Source organism: Pleurodeles waltl, chromosome 6, assembly GCF_031143425.1.
Source record: "Pleurodeles waltl isolate 20211129_DDA chromosome 6, aPleWal1.hap1.20221129, whole genome shotgun sequence".
Lineage (NCBI taxonomy): Eukaryota > Metazoa > Chordata > Amphibia > Caudata > Salamandridae > Pleurodeles > Pleurodeles waltl.
The window spans coordinates 1,317,257,988-1,317,284,560 of record NC_090445.1 but is presented as its reverse complement, the minus strand read 5'-3'; the positions used below and the strand labels follow the sequence as shown (position 1 = coordinate 1,317,284,560).

At 43.9% G+C, this 26,573-nt stretch overlaps 1 protein-coding gene across 9 annotated transcripts in view; it reads right to left on the bottom strand.

Annotated features, from left to right (window-relative positions):
• BMPR1A (bone morphogenetic protein receptor type 1A) overlaps window positions 1-26,573 on the bottom strand; it is a 435,163-nt gene that overhangs the window by 268,288 nt on the left and 140,302 nt on the right. Inside the window, exon 1 of one of the 9 annotated variants that reach the window (XM_069240616.1) lies at window positions 16,144-16,171. The exons of 7 other annotated variants lie outside the window; for them this stretch is intronic. The gene's annotated coding sequence lies outside the window, so the exon portion shown is untranslated. Of the gene's footprint in view, window positions 1-6,737; window positions 6,772-16,143; window positions 16,172-26,573 lie in introns of those variants that run through there. One more of the 9 variants, XM_069240615.1, reaches the window with a different exon arrangement.

Below are 26,573 nucleotides of genomic sequence, written 5' to 3'. Positions count from 1 at the left end.
GAGGGTGTAACACCCTCTCTCTGAGGAAGTCCTTTGTTCTGCCTTCCTGGGCCAAGCCTGGCTGGACCCCAGGAGGGCAGGAACCTGTCTGAGGGGTTGGCAGCAGCTGCAGTGAAACCCCAGGAAAGGCAGTTTGGCAGTACCCGGGTCTGTGCTAGAGACCCGGGGATCATGGAATTGTCTCCCCAATGCCAGGATGGCATTGGGGGTGGCAATTCCATGATCTTAGACATGTTACATGGCCATGTTCGGAGTTACCATTGTGACGCTATACATAGGTAGTGACCTATGTATAGTGCACGCGTGTAATGGTGTCCCCGCACTCACAAAGTCCGGGGAATTTGCCCTGAACGATGTGGGGGCACCTTGGCTAGTGCCAGGGTGCCCACACACTAAGTAACTTAGCACCCAACCTTTACCAGGTAAAGGTTAGACATATAGGTGACTTATAAGTTACTTAAGTGCAGTGGTAAATGGCTGTGAAATAACGTGGATGTTATTTCACTCAGGCTGCAGTGGCAGGCCTGTGTAAGAATTGTCAGAGCTCCCTATGGGTGGCAAAAGAAATGCTGCAGCCCATAGGGATCTCCTGGAACCGCAATACCCTGGGTACCTCAGTACCATATACTAGGGAATTATAAGGGTGTTCCAGTATGCCAATGTGAATTGGTAAAATTGGTCACTAGCCTGTTAGTGACAATTTGGAAAGCAAAGAGAGAGCATAACCACTGAGGTTCTGGTTAGCAGAGCCTCAGTGAGACAGTTAGTCATCACACAGGGAACACATACAGGGCACACTTATGAGCACTGGGGCCCTGGCTGGCAGGGTCCCAGTGACACATACAACTAAAACCACATATATACAGTGAAATATGGGGGTAACATGCCAGGCAAGATGGTACTTTCCTACAACAGCTATCACTGTTAAACTCTTGAAGACCATTGAAGCCATAGCTAAGCCGAAAGGGGGAGGCACATTGAACTGATAGTGCTGATCACTTACCATGAAGCGGATGTAGTGCCGATGAGCTAACTGAATTGGGATATGAAAGTAGGCGCTCTCCAGGTCGAGAACGGCCATTAAGTTGCTTTGCTGCAGAAAGGGATACCATCTTGTAGGGTGAAAATGTTCTGACAGGGTTGTCTGTTGAGAAGGCGGAAATTGATAGGCAGTGGACATCTTTGCCCTAGTTCTGATGGAGCACTAGGTCAGTGGCTCCTTTGAGTAAGAGTGCCGGAACCTCCACTTGTAGTAACTTGTGATGTTCTGGGCTGAGGGTGTGGGTGTGAGGTGGAATTTTTGGTAGGGTTGAGCTGAGCCCTAGGCAGTAGAGGTTATTGGTGATACATAGGTTCCATCGGTCTGTGGTGATATTCTCCTAGCAGGGAAGAAATCCTTGAAGTCTCCCTCCGACAAATAATGCGTGACTGGAGGTGGAACAGTGGTATGCAAAGCAAGTCAGTTCTTATAAGCAGAGTCTCCCTTAATAGAAGTACTTTTACCATGTACTTTGAAACTATTCCCTCCAAAGTAGCCCCGTGAGAAGCCTCTGCCACCCCGCTGGTAATTACTCTGTTGATAGGACTGAGCTGGTTATAGAGATGCGGCCTTGGACCCACCTCTAGCCTACTGCTTCGGAAAGGAGCCTCTGCAGAAGCAACATGGAGGGCACTATCACTTTAGTGGTCTCTGTTTCCTTCTTGATTTGGTCAATCATGTTGTTTACCTGCGGTCCGAACAGGTTCTAACCATTGAACAGAGAGTAGACAAGCTGCTGTTGCGCCTTTGGTTTGAACCTGGACACACAGAGCCAGGAATGGACTGGAGAATTACTGAAGTGTTCACTCTTATGGCTGCCTTATCAGCTGGATCAAGGGCACACCTCTCCGTGTTGGAGATGGCTTTCACTTCTTCACCAAGTTCCTCCCCCTTTTACGATATTGGTCAGGGAGGTATTGTAGGAGCCACTCCATCTCCTCCAATGAGCCCTATCCTAACAGGAGAGGAGGCCCACAGAACTGGCTATGCCCTAATGCGTAGCTGCGCCTACGGCTACTTTCTTCTCTGCTTCATCAATGTGCTTGATCTCCTTATCAGGAGGTGGAGGTTCACCTTTTCCGTGGGCTGCTGTCCATTTCTTGGCAGTGGTGACTACTGGGAGAACATGACCCTGACAACAGTGGGCAGGCTTGGACTTCTTATCCAGATAAGGTGTGACTACCCAAGACTTAAAGGGTCCTTGAAAATGCAAAAAGAAGGTATTGAAAAGAAAGCTGTTTTTGAGAGTATGCATCAAAGAAGTAATCTTCAGGGTAACATAGAGGTCGACCCTATAGTAGGTATAGGTAGCAGTAAGCTAAATGACACTGGTATGCCACAGTATGATCATCCGGCGGGACAGCCTGAATCGGATGCATTTTAGATCTGGGCCTCTTTGAGGGCTCATGTCATAATCCTTCCAAGGATCTTCTAAGGGACCATAGTGGACTTAGGCAAAGTTGTCTGCCTGGGAAAAAGGGCTAGGATTGCCAGTGATCGAGTATGACTACGTGGACCCCTGAGAAGAAGCTTTGTCCTCAGGCCTCTTGGGTGGCAAGAGGGTACAGGAGTGTCTGGTGGGAGGACTTCCTCGAAAATAAGCCTGTGCTTCTTTGGCAGTGTCTTCTTTGAGGCAGAGATCTTGACTGTGCACAAGTGGATGAAGATCCTCCTCTGTCTTTTATCAAGCTCCTGCTGCAGTCTCTTGAGGATTGGGCTTTCATCAACGTCGTGAGCAGAGGGCTATGGAGCCAGTGATGGGTTCGCCATTAACATCTGAGGCTTTGGCGCCGCTGTCAGCCTCGAGAGTGAAGCCATCTTTGACGGTTTGGCATCAATGGACACCCTTGGACTCTAGCATTACACCCACCCTAACCGGAAGAGTCTTTCCTTGGCTCAAAGGCCCTACTTTGATATCGGCCAGTGCTTAGAGGCAGTGGCACAGCAAAAGGTGGCAGCGGTTTTGCCACGGAGCTTGACAAACACCCCCAGATGGGCGATGTTCGGCTTTTATGAGCAGCAATTTCTGGGCTTTAAGAAGGGATTGCTTTTCTACAGTATTTGTGTGAGGCGTGGTCTTCAAATGAGAACTGAAGCCAGACAGGGCAACTCTACTTCTCAGAGAAGTGCCTTGGATTCCAAGATGTCTGAGTTAATATTGGGACCGAGCTTTCACTTCTTCAACAGGTTCTTCCCCCTTTTACAATTTTGGTCAAGGAGGTATTGTAGGAGCCTCCTCCAATGAGCCCTATCCTAACATGAGGAGGCCCACAGAATTGGCTATGCTCTACTGAGTAGCTGCACCTACGGCTACTCTCTTCTCTGCTTCATCCATCTGCTTGATCTCCTTACCAGGAGGTGGAGTTTCACCTGTTACCTGGGCTGCTGTCCATTTCTTAGCAGTGATGACAACTACTGGGGGACATGACCCTAACAACAGTGGGCAGGCTTGTACTTCTTATCTATATAAGGTGCGACTACCCAAGATGACCTGGTGTGCTGGGAGGTTGGGTCTCACTCGATTCCTCTTCTTCGGCGCTCAGTGTTTCAGCCTGACTGAAGATGTCTGGCATTTCCAAGCAGGATTTCTACATTTTGCTGTGGGCTTACAGCATGTCCCGACACTGATGCAGAGTCTTCTTGCTGCAGAACTCGGAAAAGGAAATGACCTGGCTCTCGTGTTCCAGGTAGTAACAAACCTTACAGACAACATGGAGATCGACCCAGGGTTATTTAGAATGGCACTGTGTGCATCTTCTAAAAGGGCCCGTTCCATCTCATTGAGAACATCTTCATTCTCTGAAAAAAGAATGGAGCACGCTGTGGGCCTGTAAGGCAAAGCTGCCCATTCACTTGCAGATGATGGGCTTGAGGATCAAAACAGGTGCTGGAAGAAAGATGAAGTGGGTTGAAAAGTCTCCTCACAACAGGTTGAAAGAAACTTGAGACTGGTAGATACACTGTTTTCACATTCAAACCCAATGGTGGAGAAAAGCAATGTACATTACATGTACATCCACAACTAGTGAAAGAGCCACCAAGACCTTGTGACTCACAAATCTTCTTTGAGAGGAAAAAAAAAAAACCTTGCAAACATCAAAGCCCACCACTAGAGCTAGACAGCAGTATGCAGAGCATGTGTACCCACAGCCATGCATGCTACAAACATATACTTTCCAGTGGCAGTCAACCCTGGGTAGCTATGGTTAGGAACATGTTTCCATAGGAAAAGCTTTTTTTCTTTGGCTTATAACTTTGGCACCGTTTGACTAGTCTTCATGAAATTCTAAAACAAAAAAACAACGCACACACCCCTCAGCTACTTCCTTGAAAGATTCTGGGTGATCCGTCAACCATGGGCAAAGAAAAATGAAGGGGGGCTGGGGTCCAAAAACAAGTTTTCCAAATGCAATTTTCTATATCAAAGTTAGACACACATTTGGCAGCAAGCTACCACTTGGTCCAGAAAATATGCTTTTTGTGATTTGGTGGAAATCCGTAAGCAATTTTTGAGAAATAAAGGTTAAACATTTACCTATTTATCATGCCACGAAGGATCCGTGGATCCAAGAGATCTAAATATAAGAACTGCCTGGCTGCTATCACATCAACAAAGATGTAGCAGTAGCTATTTTAGGACTCTTTCCTTTAAAACAAAAACAAACAACAACAACAAAAAACCACACACATGGAGCAAGGCCTGCTAAAAAAGTTTTTTGTTTTTTTTAAAACAAAAAGCATGCTCACACTCTAACATGCTAGTTTTACTTCCACTTTGGTCACGGCTTTGGTCAGGCGATGCATGCGGCCCTTATCACCAACTCATTTTAAGGCCGCAAGTACCTTTATGCTGCAGGGAAGCTTCACTTATAATGAGGAAGGCACATGGCTTCCCTCCCCAGGGCTTGATGGCAGCAGTCAAGGCCAGATTTAGCGTTGGTCGTGCCTAGTGTGACAGCTTTCTTTGATGCCCTACAATTATTTCCTTCTCCACGGACTCCCTCACTACCACCCTCCAACCGTGTCCTTTATCTCTCCATAACCCTTTTGTGACAAGCATTTCATTTTTTTTATATAGCTACATTGCTCACTCATACTCAGTCCTGTGATCTGCATGGTACATGTTCCTTGAAGCAGGCACATTAACCCTTTGTGCCACGACAGAATGAATCGAAACAGCTAACAGAAAAAGATCTCTCTCCAGCAAGAACATTAAACCAGAGCTATCTTGATATTTTTGTTGTGGCTTGAAAACTGCTAGATGCACAAGAATGTGTTTTTGAGCCATATGTTATTTCTAAACTATGCCCTCCTCCCAGGCACACCAGGTGCAGCTCCACCAGTTGCACCAACTAAAGCTGGCCCTGGCAGCAGTGTCCTAGGGACCCCATCCCCCAGGACACTAGATGTTTCCTGTATGGTTTCTGGACTACTTTTTCATTTTATTTCGTGGGCAGCGTGATCTCGCTGGGCAGTAGTCGAGCGCTTTGCATGACATCGACCTTCTTACATGGCTAATTGCACTTTTGCCAGTTACATGGCTAATTGCACTTTTGCCAGTTACATGGATAACTGCACTTTTGCTGATACGTTTCACTGCGAGCAAACTTCTGTTTCCTTTGGTGTATCTGCTTCACGCACATGGCGGCCGTCTGCTCGCTTATGTGAAACTGTTTTACTTTTCAGTTTGTGTGGCAAGAAAAGTCCAGTTAGCAGTATAAAACGCAACTAGCTCTAACTCGAGCAAACACGAGAGCTGCTGCAGTGCAAATGCTCATTTTTAAATGCTGTGGGTACTCCAGGTGGGCACTAGGGCACACAGTTAATAAAAAATATAAAAAATGCCCAGCTCTCACCAGGATACAGGCTGTGGAGCCGTCAGGTGACATGGGGGCTTGGGGATCTCGCCACGACCCCAACTTTAAAAATAAGGTGTGGGTGTCCCAGTTGGGAGAGGGCCACCCCCCCCCCAAAAAAAAAAAAATAGTAATAACTGCTCCGGGCAATGAGTTCCCGTAATGCCTTGCGATGGATTTTTAGTAACATTTTTTGAGCCTGGGGCACTTACACACGTTTATCACTACAAGGCAGAGTTCAAATTGCATATTATAACCAAAGTATTCAGCAGTTGGCCTGAGAAAGGCACTGCTTTACTGCCTCAAAGATTACTTCTTACAGATACTTTAGACAGGGAAGAAACTTTCCTTAAAATTGCAATGCATCTTCAGTGTGATTTGACTTTACTGCGGAGATTTAACTCCTTGCATTTCGTGTTTCGACAAATAACTAATTTAAACAACTCAAAAAGAAAATAATGTAAAGGCATAACCCATACATACAGATGTATAGTGTAATGTGCTATTTATTCCATTAGCAGTGACCCCAGCCCTCTTGAGTCAACACCCTTACCTCCAGAAATACCGCACACTATAAGAAGGCACGTTTAATCGCTTTAAAAAGTCACATTGCAAGGTGCGCAGCTGATAAATGCTACACACACCACGACAGTTTTATGGATAAACCACTTTAAATCTTTGAATGCCCTTCAATTTACAACAGCTAGAGCAAAAACACATTTGGATCAATGTATTTTTCACAATGTGGCTAAAAAGTGATATTCTTTAAAGTGCTGCTAAACTGATAGACAAATACATTTACAAACAAAAATAATCCAAGACGCCATTTTTCCAAACCATACGACAGGAATTCACGGCGCGAGGCCTCCGGCTTCATCTTTCATTCTGTTTCATGCAACACGAAGTGGGAATTACTGCTCCGCTGGCTACGCGCCAATTCCATAACAAGTCTGGGAGTCGGGTCCCCCATCCCTGGACCCCTCCCCCTCCGCGGCGCCTCGCCTGACGTCCTTTTCGAGGCGCAATGGGCTCCGGCACAGACTTTCTGGCTCCAGTGCCATTGTCTGCTTGGCTGCTTCCCGCTCCTTCTCCGAGTCGTGGATTAGTGCAGAAGGACACAGAGATTTCGCCTCAACGAAAAAAAAAAAAATTGTTCACGTTTAAATGCGTCTTCTCGGTGATTTTATATCAATACCCACAGTCCGCCACTATCTCCAGAGCCAAGTTAGACTAGAGAAGCCTAAAAATACAACAATTTTGGCGGTGTGTCCGCTTTGCGCGTGTAGGTTTTCGGCACGTCTTAGGAAGTAGTATATATTTTTTGAACCGGCGTTAACAGCGCACAGGTTCTTAGCCGTTTGAGACCACATAATTACACATTTTCTGCTACTTATAATGGCGCAATACAGTTATTATGCACTGTAAATACTGGGTGTTTTCAGAACCCTATTTCATGGTACTCCAATTCCTGACCTCGTAAGGATTGAGGCTCGGTTAGCCCGTAAGTCATTATATATTGGTCTTGGGCCTGTGCCGAAGCGCGCCTAATACGAGACTTGACCACGATGACACAATTTGGCCAACTGAAAGAGCTGTGATATTATTCATCTCAACGAGGTCCTGGTCATGATGCGAGCAAGAATGGCTTGGCCTTCATCCCAGACCCGAGTACAAATTCTACGAGTGGTACGAAGAAACTCCAGATGCTCGGGAGGGTGACTAGTGGTGGTTGGGTGCGGTGTTAACACGGGGTAAGGGAAGTGGGTTAACTAGCCCTCGATAAATATTTTTTAACATTACTTCTGTCCATGAACTGCATTATTCGCACACTCTGGCTTAATGGTGACTAGAACTAAAGCCCAATTGGTTAAACGGAGGTAAAACAGGGCAGCTCCAACTACATGGTTAAATGAAAGTCAGGGCTAGAACTTACTGTCCCAATACAATGCCGAGTCTTCTGATAACTTGAATCCTATCTTAAAGATGGAGTTTCTGGTGAAGAACTAAGGGCCAGATGTAGCAAAGGTTTTTACCCATTCTGTGTCTATGGGAAAAAGTGTTCGTACATATGGCCCCAAGCTATTTAGAAGGGGAAGGTCAAGTGATCATGAAAAAATATAACTGACGCGTTTCTTCGTTGCTCACACTGCCTTTGTGTTTGCAAGACTCCTGAGACCAGGGGCTGGAAAAACATACCTCACAAGGCCCAGAAGCCCCAAAAGAGCTTTATATACGAAGTGTCGGGCCCATTACACATACACGTAGAGCTTCTGTGACTTCATCACCCGATGTCTGTAGCAGTAAACTCCTTAAGTGTGAAAGATGTGTTTGCTGTACCACAGGACTCAAACTGCAACCTCATTGATGAGGCCCAAAAAGAATCATCCCGTGTCTCAAACTGATTCACAAGACTCTTAGCGAGTTGTTGCTTGCATTTTTTTTCCCCTAAAACTGAATTAAGGCAACTCTTTTGGTGGGTATGTCTTCCAATAAAGGCTTTCCATTCCACACGCTCATGGAGCTCAGATCCTCATCCTGAGCAGCGAATGGATCCCTCCCTCTTGAGGTAGCAGTTTCATGATATGCAGTGCATCCCTTCCTGTGCTGGACAGCAGACGCATATAGAAACTAATGTCATCCTTGTAAACGGATGACATTAGTACATCACAGGTCACCTCCATAAAATGTATTAGAGCTGCTTTGTTGTGCCCTGCTATCAATTGGTTTTAATAAGATAATGCACAGCTACTGTGGACTTCTTAGTGGACTCTATAGTTCTTTAGGTTAGAACTAGCTTTATTGCTAAGTCACCAAATTACAGTACTACTTGCACTCAGCCTACCGGACTGACTCGTCAAAGGTATTCAGTATAAGTATGCACTGCCCATTCTATATTAAGCTGAACTTTCACGACCGAATACAGTTCCTTTTCTGTCATGTTGTAATAACATACCTTCGGACAACATTCTCACAGACTATGCTCAGTCAACCTCACCGAAATGTCCAAAGCTACAGGTTTAGCAACAAATCTCTTAATCAGTTGCCTTTACAATGCCCGAAATCGGACATGAGAAAACATAGATCTCTATTCCAAAATCTGTTGTCATCCTGACTGTTGAAAATGGCCCCTTTCTGCAGGGTCCTCCCCAGACTGTTTGCCTTCCTCCTCCTCTTTTTTAGGGTCGAGCCTGCGTTGCATGCGCTCGCGCATCGCAGCGAGACGCTTTGGTGTTTAGAAAAGGGCTCAGAGCCCTGTCGACGTCACGTCCGTGTTTTTCACTGGTTTGTGGGCTTGCCTATTAAAATCTGCTTGCTTGCAATAGTCTAAGGCATGCATACGTCATGCCTTTTCCGGTGGCTAGCCCTCCTCGAACGCATCGACCAAGTACAGAAAACATGCGAGGCTCACTGTTTTCTGTCCGGCTTGTGGACTACTTTTTCTCTAATTTACTAGTGCGATTTCGCTTGGCAGAAGTCGAGCGCTTTACATAGTTAATTGCACTTTTGCCGATAGGTGAAAAGTCGGGTTATGAGTTTACAACGCTATCAGCTCTAACATGAGCAAACGCGAGACCCGTTGCATTGCAAATGCTTGTTCTGTCCTTGTTTTTGTTGGCTTGATGACTCAGTGCAATTTAGCACTGTTATCCAGTGCTAAAGTGCTTGTGCTCTCGCCTTAAGTTAGGTTGGGTAACATTGGCTTATCCACAATTAGCATATTTAATTCACTTGTAAGTTCCTAGTAAAGTGCACCATTGCTGCCCAAGGCCTGCAAATTAAAATGCTGCTAGTGGGCCTGAAGCACTGATTGTGCCACCCACCACTAAAGTCCTGCAAACATATCTCAGGCCTGCCACTGCAGAATCCACGTGTGCAGTTTTAAAACTGCCACTTCGACCTGGCAAGTGCGCTCACTTGCCAGGCCCAGACCTTCCTTTTTTATTACATATGGCACCCCTAAGATAGGGCCTAGATATTTCTAGGGGCAGGGTTCAGCGTGTTTAAAGAGTTGGACATGTACTGGTAGTGAAAAACTGCTAAATTTGTTTTTCATTACTGCACGACCTAGCTCGCCGATAGGTTGACATTGGGGTTACCCTGGAGCATCCTTTAAGTGTAACTTTCAATTGGGAAAAGAAGGAAATGTGGGGGGTTGATGTCTCTGGGCTCATAATTTAAAAATCACAACTTATGGTGAAGTTGTACTTTAAATTGTAAGTCTGAAAATGCCACTTTTAGAAAATTGGCTTTTTCTTACTTTAACCATTCTGTGCCTCTGCCGGTCTCTGAATACACATCTATGGTAGGTGACAGCTCAGCTCTGTGCATTCCTTCTAGTCAGTCACAGAAAAGGGAGCTTGGGTGTGACATTTGCATCTTAAAGGCCCATCACCAGGCCAATGGGTCTTCCTGGGCTATATGGGAGGAAGGAGACGACACTTACACCTAAATAGGGCAAAGCGTCTCCTCACACACAGGTCTGCCTATACCCCAGTAGAATGTCTGGAACCAGGGAAGGAAGGGCAGGGACCTTGTGACCTTAAAAGGCCTCTCTGAAGTCTCCCCCACTTCAAAGCTACATGTGATTACAACACCAAATCAGAACTCTACTTGAACCAAGGACATTCTGCCAGGAAAGGACTGCTGTGCTGCCAAGAAGGCCTGCCACTCTGCAACTGCATTGCTGTGTTGGCCTCCTGCATGTTGTGTGCTAAAAGAGGGACCACCATTTTTCTACTTGCTGTGCTGTTTTGGCCTGCTGCTTCTGGCCTGAAGTGAGAAGGACTGGACCTGTTCTCTACATCCTTGAACCCAGGATTCAATGCCTGTTGGTCTGCCCCCTTTTCTCTTGCAGTCTTAGGGACATCAAAGACAGCTTGCAACTCTCAAGGTCCTGCTAGACACTGCAATCTTTGAGTCCTACCTTTGCCTGAGGTGCCCATCCTCCAGTCCTGGGCCTCAGCACAGGGTTCTGCAGCTGGTTTCTGCAAAAACCGAAGCATCGCCCCAGTGTGTGAGAATTTCTGCTACATCACTCCTTCGACGTTGATGCAGAGGCTGTTAGACAACAGAAGGTTCACAGACTGTTTGGACCAACGATGCATCCCATTCACTTCAATGGAGTTCGACGCCGGTGCGGGACCCACTGCGTGGATAAGACCCGACCCATCGTGCCCTCGACTACACCGCTTTGCTCCATCAAAGGTACTCTCTCAGCGAGCCTTGCATGGGGTCTGTAGTCGGCCTACTCGCCATGGCAGTCGGCCTGAGCTTTGGATGTGCGCAAGTCCCTTGCGATCTCAAGTAACCTTTTGACCACTAGTGACTTCTAAGCACTGCTTTCACATTTAATCTTTAAAAATTCATATCTCAATTTAGATTTATTGAATTATTGTCATCTTGTTTTTACTCAGATAAACATTCTCTGTTTTTCTAACTGGCGTACAGTCTTTTTGTGGTGTATTTCACTGTGTTACTGCAATTAAGTGTTGCACAAATACTTTACATGTCGTCTCTTAAGTTAAGCATGACTGCTCCGTGGCAAGCTACCAGAGGGTGAGCACAGGTTGATTTAGGTTGTGTATCTGGCTTACTCTGATGAGGATTGTGGTCCCTACATGGACAAGGAGCATACCTCTGCAAACTTAAGAGATCCAATTTCTAACACTGACCAAACCCATGAAGAGCAATCAGCAGGACAACCATGAAGCCAAAATAATCCAAAGAATAGCTTCTTTGGTGGTGGGAGGGGGCTGAGGATGGTCAAGGCTGAGCCAATGAATTTTATGAGCCATATAGAGAGCCTGATGCCACTGTAGCAAGTGGGTAATTCAACTTACCTTAAGTTCTCCCATAAAAAAAAAAAACTGGAGTCAATTTTGCAAGCCCTATCAAATCAGTTGCAGAATAAATTAGATACCATGCTAAGCACCCACTCTAGGGTATGTCTTGAATCAAGTGAGATACCATGGAACAGTGCTACTCTGCCACGGCACCCAAGTTTGGGATCTGAATATTTTATTTTGAATACAAGTCCAATGCTTTTTTATCCCCTTGGTGTTTTGTGCAACTATTTCAGTCTTCACTTCACAAAATTTTACATACTAACCATACCCCGCTATCTACCCATCCAACATTTTCACATTTTTTTTAAACATTTCTTTGTGCATGCTTGTTAGACAACTTGAAAAGCCTTAAGTAGGAAAGTGATACTAAAAATCTGAATGGGACTGACAGGTACATAAACTCCCCTTTTTTCCAGCCTCCTAACAACAAGGATCTATAGGAGGTATGAATGTTTAGATGAATGTGACCAACTTCTACTAGAGACCTCCTGGTGGCACTGCAAATTGGTATATTAACTTGCATGTATTTATCCGCACCTCAAACATAACTAATGTGCATTGGGTACATCAAGAAATAGTACACGCGTTGCGATGCACTTCTTGGAAATAGAAAACAGGATGCGTGGGGAGGGTGATTAGTGGGACAGAACAAAACAACACAGTTACATAGGCTGGAAAGAGATATCACCTAATTAACGGTCAAGGGATGTCAGTAAGGAGTTGGGGTTAATACCTGGTAGCAAAAACAAGGCAGGGCACTGCTCACAGAATGGTGGACTATGCATGGAATAGACCTTTTCCTATAAAGATGCAATTGACAGCTTAGGCAAATTGGCAGATATGAAATGGAAAACTGACCACGGACAGACAATAGCACTATGTCTATATTGGGGACATCGCTACCAAGGTCATAATAGGCTGCCAGCAAAGCACACAGAGGGTCAAGTGTCATAAAGGTAAATTTTCATGTGTCCCCTTATGGAATCTGGCGAGTTGCCCCAGGACTCCCGTATTTCACTGAAATTCATAGAGCTTAGACTGATTGGGGGCCCCAATGGATTTCCTCCTAGCGCTGGAAGGCCCGCAAGGGTCTGTGTTACGCCGCTGCAGCTGGCAGTCCTATCTACACCACTTGGTGGAAATCATAAGCTCATGCATGAAAGGAAGGCTCATGAGTGTGAGAACGGTGAAAACAGGTGTGTGCATGAGTGTGCAGGTGCAGTAATGTTTGTTCACTATCAGTACACTATTAATCATGCCTATCTTTGTGAAGCTCAGGTGTATTTGTGCATAAGATCCCACAGTGTTTTTGTTGCTTCCCTTTACTAAAGTCTGTTTTATTTCAAAGCTTTAAGGCAGGAATGAACATTTACTTTGCTCTAATTGTTTATCCTCTGTGGTGATCCAGGTAAGCTAGGAGCTTGAACTGTAAATTGACCCTTAATGGAAGTTAGCGGCGGTTTGCGCCAGTGTAAGGGATGTGGTATCAATGTGCTTGTAAGAGACAACAGAAACCAGAAGTGCATGAAGGAAATAGAAGTGCTCGGGTATGTGGCAGATCAAGTGGTGCAGGACTATGCAATTAAGACATGTTGGCACCACATGTGTGTGATATTTTGGGGCCGCAATTGCTTCAAAGTACAAAAGCAAGTCTTAGGCCTTCCATTCTTGGTGTAGTTTCTCCCTTAACCTTTTTCCTTCAGATGTGCTGACCGCAATTTTTGCTGACCTTAGTACTCTGCGCACTTTACCACTACTGACCAGTGCTAAAGTACTTATGCTCTTTCCCTAAAACACATTAGTTCAGCTTACACCCAAATGGCATATTTAATTTACTTGCAAGTCCCTAGCAAAGTGGCACTACATTTGCCCAGGGCCTGTAAAATAAATGCAATAGTGGGCCTATAAGACTGGTTGTGCCATCCACTAAAGTAGCCCTCTAAGCATGTTTCAGGCCAACTATTGCAGACCCTGTGTTTGTAGATTTAAACTGCCATGTCAACCTGGCAAAATCAACTTTTTGCCAAGCCCAAACCCTCCTTTTAATACATATGTCACCCCAATGTAGTCCCTTGACAGTCCCAAAAGGCTTTACGTTTTACATGTCCTTAGAGTGAAAAACTCCCAAATTTGTTTCCACTATTGCAAGGCCTATCGCTCCCATAGGATAAAACTGGAGTTGCCTTATTACATTTTATAAGTGTAATTTCCAAACGGGAAGAGATGAGTGCATCATGTTTGGTATCTCTGGAATCCTAATTTAAAGTCCTAACTTATCGGGAAGTCAGATTTTAAAATATAATTCTGAGAATGCCACTTTTAAAAAGTTGACCTTTTATTGCTTTAGCCATGTGATGCCTGCAATCTGTCCCTGGTCACATGACTAGGTGTAGTTGGCAGCTGGGCTTTGCGTATTACTCCTAGACAGGCACACACAATGGGAGCTTAGATGTGACTTGATGGGCCATCACTGTCGGGATGGGAGGGAGGAGCTGGGCTCAGCCTCTCATCTGCTGTGTCTCCACACAAGGGGCTGCATACCCTCTGTAGTTATTCTGGAAACAAGGCAGCGCATCTGTGCATTTCAAAGGCATTCCTCCAAAAGCTTCTCTCCACTTCAAAGTCACAACTGTGTATAAAAGATGGACCTCAGACACCATCACTTCAGCACACTTCTGAATCTGTGGATACTATGCCGGAAAGGAGGACTGCTGTGCTCATACAAGGACTGCCACTTTTATGGACTGCTGCTCTGAAGGACCTGCTGTGCAGACCTGCTGCCCTCTTGCCTGAGTAAGAAGGATTATACTTGCATCTCTTGAACCCTGAGTGGCTTCCTGATCTGAAGCCTTGCATCTGTACCTGGACTCTGCAAGTCTATCAGGGCAAGTGGTGCCACCCCAGTCCTGGACCCTTTGGAAGTGGACTTAAGGTGCTTTGCCAGCCTCTGTGCATTCAGCGGAACCGAAGCATCTCCTCTGCTACACAGGGCATCCCCAAGCATAACTAACGCATCTCCACTGCTGCATGGATTCAACTTGTCGCAAAGACTTGCATCTGTTTTGAATCCACCATTGCACCAAGCATTATCAGCATCAGCCCTCACATCTCTCGTTGACAACAGCCTTGGAGACGACGATGGACTCTGCATCATACCTTTGCAGCTCCTTGAAACTGACGCATCGCCCCAAATCCGAACTGCATTCCAGACACAGGACTTCGCCTCACAGGCCCCATCACTGGGATCCTTGAAGCAGCAGGACCTCACACTACATCCTCACCACATCTTGGAACTGATGCAGCACCTCGGCTGCTCAACGCATCTTTAATGAGAGTCCATGTAACACTTTGCGTACTAGGAGCTAAGGTACTCTGTTCAGCAGGCCTAACTGGCTCCCCCTAACCGGCCCGGGAACCATTGATGTCGGCATGAACTTGTGACTTTGTCCCGGCTCAGCCCACCTAGATATCCACAGTTGGTGCTTTATGCCTCTTGGCGCCATTACCTCTAAAAACGTTAAGATCCAATATCTCTGGTTCTACTGGCTGGATTTTTGCCGTTTTGATCTTGTTTTATTTATTACGTTAGGTTCTATTTTTCGAACACGGAGTAGGATTTTTGTGTGGTGTTTTCACTGTTTTACTGTTTCATATGTTGCACAAATACATTACACATTGTCTCTAAGGTAGGCCCGAGTACTCTGTGTCTGTGCCAAGGTACAAGAGGTTTGAGCACAGGTTAATTTGGGGTTACTTGTGCCTTGCCCTGAATATGATTGTGGTTGCTGCTTGACAAGGGCTCACACCCCAGTCATCAATTTACCCAATTTCCAACAGCAAGGCAATCCTGGTTTTATACGACGCATGCGTGGAGGGTGCACATCAATAGTTTGCAGGTTACATGGTTGCTGCGCTAAGTGTTTTGAGGCCAGGACTTGTGGTACCGTGGGTACACCGATGGAAAAAAGCGATCCGGGTCTCGGGCAGCACACTGGTGAGTTCAAAGAGTCCACACATCACTTCAGAGCTCCTCTGCAATGGAAGGCCTAACATGTATGCAATACCGTCAGGCTGGCTACCGATGACCCATTTGTGTCGGCATATGAGAGGTTGTGAGTATTGCAATAGAGAACTAAGCTCGCATCATACCCGTGAACGGTGAGTTTAACTTTTGAATTTTTGGGTGTAAACGTATCTTACATTCAAGGGGTTTAAAGTACATTTGAACATTAATCTGTGCTCCTAAGTACAGTGACGTAAGTACAACGCCTATACAAATAAACAGGAGAATCCGTTCTCGGTGATTTTGAAACCCTCCCCCCTCGGCTCTCCACACCGGCAGATTGTAAACTTGCTCTTCTTCTCTGCAGACGATGCTACAAAGGGCTGGTGATTTACAGACCTCGGCTGCAGAACAGCGGGAGGAGTAGACAGAGCCGCGCGCAGTCTGCATCCAGGACACCTAGTAATTATAGCAGGCCTGTCTAGGACTCGATGCATCCACTTAACTCTTCCTCCTGGCTCTGATAAAGTCACCAATCTCCAGAGTCGCTCGGTCAGTTGTGCGCGAGACGTCCAACGCAGCGTCTTAAATAAGCATGCCAAGTCTGTCCATCCAGCGCACAGCTCGAAGCCCAGACGTTAACCTGCATAGGAGACATTGCTAAATCAATATCGTCACCCCTCCGCTATGTCCATTTCAATCCTTTCGGATTTCTTTGACAAACCTTTAATGTTGCATTTTACAGAGTATACTAAGCTTAGTGTTGGTAAGGCTGCAAGAAGCACGGACGATTACTGAGGTCTGAGTTTGTACTCGTAGCGAAAATCATCTGTGTTGCGCATTAAGCTGAGTATTGTGCTTTGCTGTGTGATGATATCACTTAAGAGATACTTACAAATGACAATTTAAGCTTAGTATGTGCAATAAACTCAGTGGAGGCATTTATTGATAATTACAACAACAGGATATGTTTTCACTAATACGATTAATTTTAAAGGCGGTCACAAAGTTTTAAAATGGATGAGCAAAGGCACTAGCTAGAGGTTAAGCAGCCCACTTGTTGCAATGAGGAAAGGGACTTGGCAGACTCCAAGACACAAGAAGTCTCATAACAAAATACTAAAACTTATTTTCTTTTTAACTTTACAAAATCTCTCTCCCAAAACGCTCCTGCTGCTTCCAAGCGCTGTAAATAATTCGTTTATTGGTACTCAATTCAGTGACACTCATTTACGTTTTCATAGTTGCTAGCTCCGGATCTCAATACATAAATGTCAACTTGCAGATGTACTGTCTTTCTACCACTGCGTACTTCTAGCGAGGTATTGGCAAGCAAGCATTGGCAAGTATGCAATACGTCATCACACTGCCACCAGTTTGCTTTATTTTTTATTTACTATTCCAAAGTGGTGGATGCCCTCTTTGAGTGGTAAATAAAATAATTTAAGCATGGTTGAGACTGTCTTCCCAAAATGGAGTGGCCTGGAGGCAATTTTTTTTTTTTTTTAAACATACATAAAAATATATATATGTATAAACCACAATGGATATTGGCACAAAAGAGAAGCGGGTGAGGGAGAAGGCAACACTGGGAAGCAATGGAAACGCTGTAAGGGGGTAGTAAATAAAAAAATATATATATATGAAAAAAGACAGTTGAGAGCGAAGCAACAGATGAGGTAGAGTGGGGGACGTTGAGTGAGCAGGGCCAGGCAGTACTTAACGGGGAGAAGCAACACAAAAGGGAGACAGTAAGAAGACACGAGCATAGTGCTGAGGAAAAAGTTCCCCGAACGTGAGCAGGGGGAGGGTAGAAGCAATCCAATCAATTGGATGGTAAAAAAAGCTATTTATGCTCCAGGGAATGGTGATATACAAGAAGAGGATTGTAAGCCATCCAATAAGAAGCCAGTACTTTTTACCGATAGGAAAGCCAACTAATAGTGAGCAATGGGCGGCCCCAAAGCCAACTGTAAGTTTTGATATGATCCTCAAGAGGTCTTTCTCGAAAACAGACAGCTAAAGGCGTGACCTAAGAAAGGACGATTTACTGGAGACCTGAGCTTTTCCTTTACAAAGTGCTGACACCTTGTTTTTCTGGTTAGTTTAATTGATGGATATGAAATATTTCACTAGAGTACATTAATTTATAATAAAAAAAAAAACCTTAGGACCAGAGGGGGGAGCTCCTAGGACATGGAGCAGTCTGATAATACCAGGACATTTGCCTTGGTCCGTCATAGAGTTGTATATTTTAAGTCACTTTATTGTACCACTAAAAACAATGTATGGATGATGCTTAACCCAAAAGATATGATATTGTTGAAAAAACATATATACAATCAAGGTTGTCGACTTATGTACCCCGTCTGGAGCGTCTTAACCCTGACATTTATCGATTGTCTTATTTTAATCTTTTTGACTCGTCCTCTTTAATAAAGCATTAAGCTTAAAGCAAGTAGTACATCATGATTTTATGTCTCCAAGTTTGTAGGAGTGTGTGCTGGGCCTAAAAGTAGTATACAGTAATGATCTAGGACATTAGGCTTTAGGCCTCAAAGTTTGGTATCCTTCACACTTGGAACACTCAAATAACTGAAAACAGTGGATCCCCCCAAAAAATAACAGGGGACAATCTAAATCTCATTCGTCCCTTATTCTGGAACTTTATTCAGGCACCTCCAAAGCTATGAAACCATGTCCCTACAGACCATGAATTACCATAATAACACCATTTCACAACTTCCTCTGTGATCTTTTGTGGAGACTTTATCGTCTTTCTTAAGTGCAGGCAAAGACAAACCTATTGCTGCATGCCTGTGCTGTAGTGTAGAAAAGTATCGCCATCTACCATGGCCGTGTCCTTTAAAGGTATTAGGCCTCGTTTCAAATGTCACTTTGCTCTGAGGACTTCAGATATAGATGCCAAACTCTGCTAGACAGTTTACACTGCAAGTGGGGTGGACGCCTGGAATTATTGCAGTCAGATAGTGTACGTTTGAGTGATTCCAAAAAAGGAATGCATAGTCATCCTTGTCGTGACAACAACTGCCATATTTCAAAGAAGATAACTGAAATATCCTCTCTATCTCTGCACCAATCCACAACACTTTGGCTATGAATTCCCTAATGACTACACAACTGAGCTACTGTAATGTTTCTTACACTAACCTTTATACTAATCTGACCCGTTTGAGAACTATAGCAATCGCAGTCTGCTCATCATGTTTCTCAGGAGAAAAGATCTTTCTAGAACGATGACGAGGCACCTTTCTTTGGACCTGTGTTAGCTCAAAAATGCCCTTAAATGACTACTGAGCATCTCCAATTCCATGTTCCTACCTGTGCAACCAAATTACAACTCATGGTTATGTGGTATTTATTTCTCATTTCCATTTGTATCTATCCATGTTTATTTGTTGCCAATTTTTTCTGTATTTATCCATTGTTATTTTGAACATGGTATAAAAAAAATGATAATCATTGGTATATTTCCACATTTATTTAAACAAATGTTTGACTGTCCAATGGATTTTAGCTGTTTACAGTCCACAATCATTTGAAACATGTGCATTCTAGAACAGCTTAGATAGCTGCACTGATGCCGTTCAGTTTCAGTAGAAAATCTTTAACGTTTTTAGCTTGCCTGCCTGTCAAACTGTACAGCTATTGACCTAGCACTCATGACTGACTGTAGTGAGTACCGTCCAAAAGAAAACCTAATATTCATATTTATTCATATCTAAAAATAAATATAGACTGGAAAATAGATGTCTTTCTGTCTGTATGTATGTATGTGTAAAATACAGTATACACTGAAAACTGGGAGCCTTACCCATGTCTGGCAGCAGAAGACACCAGTTGGGAAAAAGATCTCCAAGAAGATGGCAGCATCTAGATTGCGGAACATGGCAAGCACACTTGTCAACATCAAGACTCCCACAACCTCAATAACATTTTAAAAAGCAATGAGAAAAACAGGTTATTTTTCCAAGCCATTAGATAACCAAGAATGCACACCACATTAATTCCTCACAGATTCAGCTACTCCTACAGAAACGTGTCGCAGAATCGGCTCTTTACACTAGTAGCACTCAAACTTCGAAGTGAACTGATTATGCACGAGAGCACTCTCTAGGCCACTGTGTCTGTCATAAAGGGCCATATGTATGAACGCATTTTCCCATAGACACAGAATGGGTAAAACCCTTTGTTACATCTGGCCCAAAATTCTGTATACTGTTGCAAGTGGTCTTGCTCTAGAGGTTGCGGACCTATGTCCAAAGGCAATCAAGCTAAGAACAGGTAGATTAGCACCCTAAGGAACTGTGAATCCCAAGAAAGAGGAAGGAGAGAGTTTAAGAGCTGTGGGTGGGAGAGGCAGAATGTAGGGAGTGTATGACTGGGAGTGAGTGTGAATGAGAGAAGTGAATGGAATACAAGAGATAGCAGTATGAAAGAAGAGTCTGAGACATAGATAAGAGGAGTAGGGCGTGTGACGACATAGTAGTTTGAGTATTTTCCTACCATGCCTTGTAAATTCTGGATAGACTCTGAATCTAGGTACATGCAGGTTTTACTACTTATTCCTTCTACTACCAGTTTCCTGGACATTCGTATCGGAGAGAGTTAAGACAAAGAGCTGCTGAGCAGCAGCTGCTCCGGAGGACTGGGATCTCAATGACCACCGCCCAGCAGGTTAGTCCTACACATTGTGACTCCCTACCCCAAGTATTAGATTTCGGGGGTGATACAAAGGCCAATACATTTAATACTTGCTAATGTACTGAAACTAGTTATGTGGCTGAGCTTTCATCTATGTTTCTTTAATCGGGCTGAGCAGGTCTGCATTAATTCTCCTTGTGCTTTTCTCGTAAGAGCTTGCGTTCCAGAAGAGCTTGTTATAGAGAGCATTTCAGTTGCACCAACAGTGCTTCCTTGGTAATGCACTGTTATTTCAAAATCGTGCTCCTTTCGTACTAATGGATTTATTTATTCTAAACAGGCAGCGTTAAATCCAAAACTGCACTTCTGCACTCTGCCTGACACATTGATATTACTTATTTCAAGGAGGACTCCGTAATCAGTCTACGCCACAACCAACTGACCCTCAATCAGTCTCCACAAGTTATAATTTCCACAAAGCCGTGCGAAGCTCATGCCACCAGTAAATAAACCGCCAAGCTCAAACATCATACAATCCATCAAAAGACCTCAATGGAGGGCCGACCACAGAGGAAAATAACAACAAAAGTTGCAAGAAGAAGAACCCAGGACTATTTATAGTCCCCTAATTCACCTGGGCAATCTACCTCTATACAAAAGACCATCCACATTACTATTATGCTATCCCCAGGCTCAGGCAAAGAACAACTATCCATTGGCTACTGGCAACTTTCTCTGTTCCTCCATAACAGCGTAATCACCCAAAACACATGGGAAGGACAGTACCACAAGTGATCAGCTACACTGCCACAGCTGGCTTGGATTAGGCAGAGGTTCAGAAGACCTACACCCCACTCAGCTACAACTTGCAGACGCAACCCAATCATACCAACTCCACATAGGTATAGACGACATGTCACAAGAACTATTCCATCGACTTCAAAACAAACCCCATGTGTAAGGAGAATCCAACACTCTTTCTGCATTACACTCACTCATTGGACACGCACATGTCCATGGGTATCCCTACCACGTTACCCCTATACTTCACAAAGAGCCAAATGGCCACGTAATTGCTGGACATCTACTACATAAAATATGCATTACAGTATACATTACACAGCTAACTGCAAACTAATTAAGTACATATTTAATTACATTAGCCTACCTAGAATTCCAAAGAGACTGCAGCAATTTCATGTTATATTTAGAAGGGTGGGGTGGGAGGGTGTACAGAGATACGAGATTCAAAAGATCTAATTGCATAGAGGCTACCATAATAAGGTCGAAATGGCATTTCTGAGAGGCACTAGAGGCAGTGAACCGAAACTCGTGGCTGCCCTCTGCTCTCAATTTCTGCCTGGAAAGGACTCTAACAGAGAACGATTGAGACACAACCTCTGCAAAGCTCAAACACTCTGCTTGCAGCAAACACAACTTCAAAGATGGTCTCCAAAGACAGCCACAATTCTTCAGGTAGGATACAATGACTGGGTTCAAAGGTAATATTTACACAGCCATACTGTCAGTCTACACCACCACCCTCCACGGAAAGTCTTTAAGATAGTTTACAAAAGCTGCTTCTGAGACAGAGTGACCTGTCTTGAACAATCAGAACAGGCATAACTAACAGATACGGAAGTGAAAGGAGGATGCACATATGAGCACACAAGCTCGCCAACTACACATCTTTTCAAAGATGAAGAGCTAAGGAATTGAAGAATGAACACATGAGGAGACAAGAACATCAGCCATTATATTACCTGAGCAAGAGGTTACCTTTTCTGGAAGGAAGGAGAGTGAACCTAACCACGTGAGATCGCCACTGCCAAGTAAAATAAAGAAATCACGAAAATGAACTGACAACGTGCTGTGACAAAGGCAACGGGCATGCTTTTGTGCGTGGGGCCGGAAGATGTGCTTGGCTTTCGTTTATGTAAGGTTATGGTTGGATGAGGTAGTTATGTGAAAGCAGAACACTGTTAGAATTGCCAGTGTCAGTAACAAAGAAAAACGTTACCGCCTAAGACTGCTTTCATAAAGACAGAGGAAGAAAATATGTAACTTGTGCCCCCATTACCAAAATCTCCTTTCTTGCAAATCTGCCTTGTGTTTGAGAACGATTTTCAAAGCTGTCAAAAGGAGGCGCAGCTATCCCTGTAGCTGGTGTCTGCACTACACTATGTTTTTTCATATTTTCTCTTTCAATGCTTTCTGCCAACTGCGCATTTTTTTAAATCAGTTTGAAGATAATTTTTTTTTAGAAAATCTTGTTAATGACGTCCCTGTCCTAAAATAGGTATTTTCTTGGTAAAGGCACACTGCACGAGCAAGAAGTCACAAGGACAGAAAAACGCGAGTTAATGAGAGCTGCTGCGTCACTGTTACCATATGATAACAAAATGACTAAGTCAAGCGCTCATAGCCAGGTCGAAAGATGAAAAGGTCGGATATGCAAATCAAGAGTGATAACTGGAAACGCGCAAATACAGAAGGCGACAAAGGCTATATATCCACTCTCTTTTCGTGCGACGGTAATCTTATCTAAATGTTTATTAATGTAAAAAAGAAAAAACAGGAAAACAGGCGCGACCATTCAGCGACATCTCTTTATTAGTCTTACTTGCACTTTAGATTGCTCACCTAAGTCCTCACCGTTCTTGCCTTGTTTAATAATAATTTGTTTACGTTGCTATAGAAGGAACCTAAACTGAACTCTCGCGCGGCGTTTAAAGAGAGCAAACTGAAAAAGTGCAGCAATCGTAGAATCTTTTCAAACTAGGAAGACGACGACTGCTACACTAACGCAGGACGTTCACCCACGCTTGCTGAAGTTCAGCAGGAGCAGTGGCACTGGGACCTACAGGTGCAACAGATCCACTGCACCCCAATATGAATGTCATTTAGTACCTAACCGAAGGCACAGGTAGGTTATTTTCCTTGCTTGCATGACAGCTGACACTTTCCACTATGCTACCTCCATGAGCAGAGAGTGCCTTGCCATCCCCTCTGGCAGTAAGACGCCTTCACTATGGCAGTCTCTTTTGGGATCCTGATATGGGTGAAGATCTGATTTGCCTCTATATTGTTTTTTCTTTAAAAATCACTGCTTTTTGACACCTAGTTTTCTGAAGTACTAGTGCACACAATGCAATAACAGGAAAATCAGCTCTGAGATATATATATGGAAAACGTTACTTACCCAGCAGACATCTGTTCGTGGCATGTAGTGCTACAGATTCACATGCTTTGCATAAGGCCGCAATCTACTGTTGGGCTCAGACTGTTGCAAGTTGTTTCTCTTCGAAGAGGGTTTTCAAGTCACGAGATCGAGTGTCTCCTCCTCTTGATGATAGTGTGCATGGGCATCGAGTCCTTTGTTTGATTGTTTTCCCGCAGGAGGGTGAAGTAAAGAGGGTAGAAATTTATATGTACAAAGAGTGTAGAAATGTATATATATTGTGAAAAGAGAAGATGTCCATGCAATGTATATACATTTTTACAAATAAAATACTACAATGGCTACAGGCTTCCGTGGTGGGAGGAGGGCGCATGTGGATCTGCAGCACTAGATGCCACAAACATATGTCTGCTGGGTAAGTAATATTTTCAGTTCGATAGCATGTGTAGCTGCAGATACACCTGCTTTGCATAGACTGTAAAGCAGTCACCTCCCAAAATGAGCAGTGGCTAGCCTGCAGGAGTAGTCTGAAATAGTGTTTTAGCACTGCTTCTCCAATATTTGCTTGCTGGCGAGATAACACATACACACAGTAGTGTTTAGCAAATGTGTGTGGTGTAGACAATGTGGCTGCTTTACATATATCTGCCATTGGTATATTTCCTAAGAATGCCATTGAAGCTCATTTCTTTCTAGTGGATTGTGCTTCAGGAGTTACTAGCAACTGTCTTTTAGCTTTAAGATAGAAAGTTTGAATACACTTTATTATCCATCTGGCTAATCCTTGTTTTGAAATAGGATTACCCTTGTGAGGTTGTTGAAAAGCCACAAAATGTGTTTAGACTTTCTGAATTTTTTTGTTCTATCTATAAACATGAGAGCTCTTTTAATATCAAGGTTATGAAGAGCTCCTTCAGCAACTGAATCCGGATGTGGAAAGAAGACTGGCAATTCCACTGACTGATTGATATGAAACGGTGAAACTACTTTTGGTAAGAATTGTGGGTTTGTTCTAAAGACTATTTTATTTTTGTGAATTTGAAAGAAAGGTTCTTCTAAAGTGAATGCTTGAATTACACTAACTCTTCTTAAAGAAGTGATTGCTACTAAGAAAGCAACCTTCCATGATAAAAACTGAGGAGGGCAAGAATGCATGGGTTTAAATGGTGGGCCCATAAGTCTTGTGAGTACAATGTTAAGATTCCGGCAGGAGCCGGTGGAGCTCCAGGTTGAACAATCCTTTTAAAGCCTTCTATAAACGCTTTTATAACAGGAATCCTAAACAGTGAAGTATGCTGTCTGTTTTTGGTGGTAAGCAGCTATTGCTGTTAAATGGATTTTAATAGAGGAGTATGCAAGATTAGCTTTTTTAAGTGTAGCAAATAACAGACAATATCCTGTACTGAAGCTTTAAGTTGGTTAATGTTTTTGGGTTGACAATAATAGATAAAACAATTCTATTTAGATGCATAACACTATCTAGTTGTAAGGTTTGCGTTATTCCTTTAGAATAGCCATACATTCAGATGGAAGCTGCACATAGCCCAATTCTATGACCTCAGGAGCCAAATCGCCAGGATGAGCATATTGGGATTGGGATGCCAATCGCCTTTGTTTCACCTTTGTTTTGGGTCAATAGGTCTGGTCTGTTTGGTAGTTTGTGATGTGGTACTACAGACAGATCCAACAGTGTTGTGTACCAGTGTTGACGTGCCCACATGGGAACTATGAATATCATAGTGAGGGAAGTGTGATGGATCTTGTCGACCAGAAATGGAATTAGTAGGAGAGGTGGAAAAGCGTAAACAAATATCCCCGACCAATTGATCCATAGAGCATTGCCCTTGGATTGAGAGTGTGGGTACCTGGCTGTGAAGTTTGGGCATACGATTTTTAGTAAGGGATCAGATCTCATTTTGGGAATGCCCACAAATGCTCCTGTTTTGTATGTTCTCAAACTTCCGAAGAAAACCACATTCTGGAATGCCTCTTCTGACCCTTTGAGTGTAGGAGAAATTTGCAGGTAAATTTGTTCACAAAGTTACACCTACAACTAAACGTACCTCTGTGAATTGGGCCCCTTAGCATTCTGAATGGTAGATAGTTGCCTACTGAAGCTAAGTTTAATGGAAATGCCATATTTACTGCTAGTGATCCCCCAATATACATATAAACCATATCGGTGTTACAGTAAGAAAAAATACCTTGCACTAAGAGCAACATTTATGGTTTGTCCTGAAAGGCACACCATTTTGGTCTACAGCAGAGGGTTGAACGACCCCCTGCTGAAATACTGAATGTGCACAGACTGACCCAGCAGGTGCACAATGGGTGTGGGGAAATTACTTGTTTTCACTGGGGGCATGCCATATGCAAAGCAGGGAACTCTTGCTTGACACGCGTCTTGTTGTCACTAGACAACAAGCACTGGCGAAGTCAACAAGTCTGGGTTTGATGTGCTAACGTTCAACGTAAAAGGAGTTTTGGGGGATGCTACAAGAATGTGCATGGCCATGTGATGTTGACCAAACTCGGGGATAATCTCAAAACTCCCTTTGCACAGGGCAGGGGTCGCCTCCACATATTTGGTTATGCGGCTGGTTGGGGAAGTTGTGTAAACCCTCTGTGTTCTGGCACAACTGTACATTCCCTATGATACAGCTCGTAATTCTACACAGTGGTTGTAATTGCAGCACCTAGAAGGTATTACCACTCTTCATTAGGTTAATACCTGCAAAGTTCACAATATACAATAAGGCCATGTGTTTTTAGTAGCCACATTCCTGTCATTTAAGGAAATATTAGATCAGCAAATTTCCCTTTCGGTTGATACAAAGTGGCTGTTTAAATAGAATTAACGTGTAGATCACTGTCAGTGGTGCCATGCGATCCTTTAATAAACCACTATGCACTGATGCATGTTTTAATGCGTTTAAGTAACACAAGTATACACGTCCTAAAATGCACACATTTATTACACGAA